Below are 753 nucleotides of genomic sequence, written 5' to 3' on the forward strand. Positions count from 1 at the left end.
TTTTTATTTAGTAAGATAGAAAAAATTTTATAACTATCTAACAAACAGCAATACAACATTGCGCCACATAGATTTTCTGTAGTAAATTTACCGCTCTACCAAAAAGATCTCTTATCATTTTTTCATAAATTTAACCGTTCAAAAGATATTCAAAGTTAAAGTTTGATAAATTTTATAAAACTTGTTTTTGCTTTTTATGAATTTTGTATCATATCGACTATCAAAAATTATGAAATAATCAATACATTTTTGTAGAAAATTTAACGATCTACAAAAAAGGTCTCTTATATTTTTTTCATAAATATAACCATTTAGACGATATTAAGGTTTAAAGTTCAAAGTATAACTGTTTAAAGCGCGTCATTAACCTACATAGGTTAGTTGACGCGCTTTAAACACGTAAATACTTTTAAAGGGCGTCACTTACACACACACGCGCGGGGGGTGCACGAGGGGCTTTTGGCCCCCCTCTCCCGTACCCATCTCCGCCGGTAGGCAGCGTGAACCTCGCTTTATGTAGAACGCGTTGTGGACGTTTCTTAAATGCACACATCGCGTTGTGGACGAACAGCACCGTCAACAACTGTACTGACTTGCACGACTGCACGTATTAGACAATTGACAAGCGCGCCGGCGACACGTTAGAACGCGAATTCACTAAGAGCAATCAGTCTCAATTCTGGTTTTAACTAAATTATTTTAGTTAAAACGCAAATTTACTAAAGCGGTCAGTTAATTCTAGTTTTAACTGAA

The sequence above is a fragment of the Temnothorax curvispinosus genome, unplaced genomic scaffold (genome assembly GCF_003070985.1).
Source record: "Temnothorax curvispinosus isolate PA1 unplaced genomic scaffold, ASM307098v1 QBEX01005793.1, whole genome shotgun sequence".
In the NCBI taxonomy this organism is placed as follows: Eukaryota; Metazoa; Arthropoda; class Insecta; order Hymenoptera; family Formicidae; genus Temnothorax; species Temnothorax curvispinosus.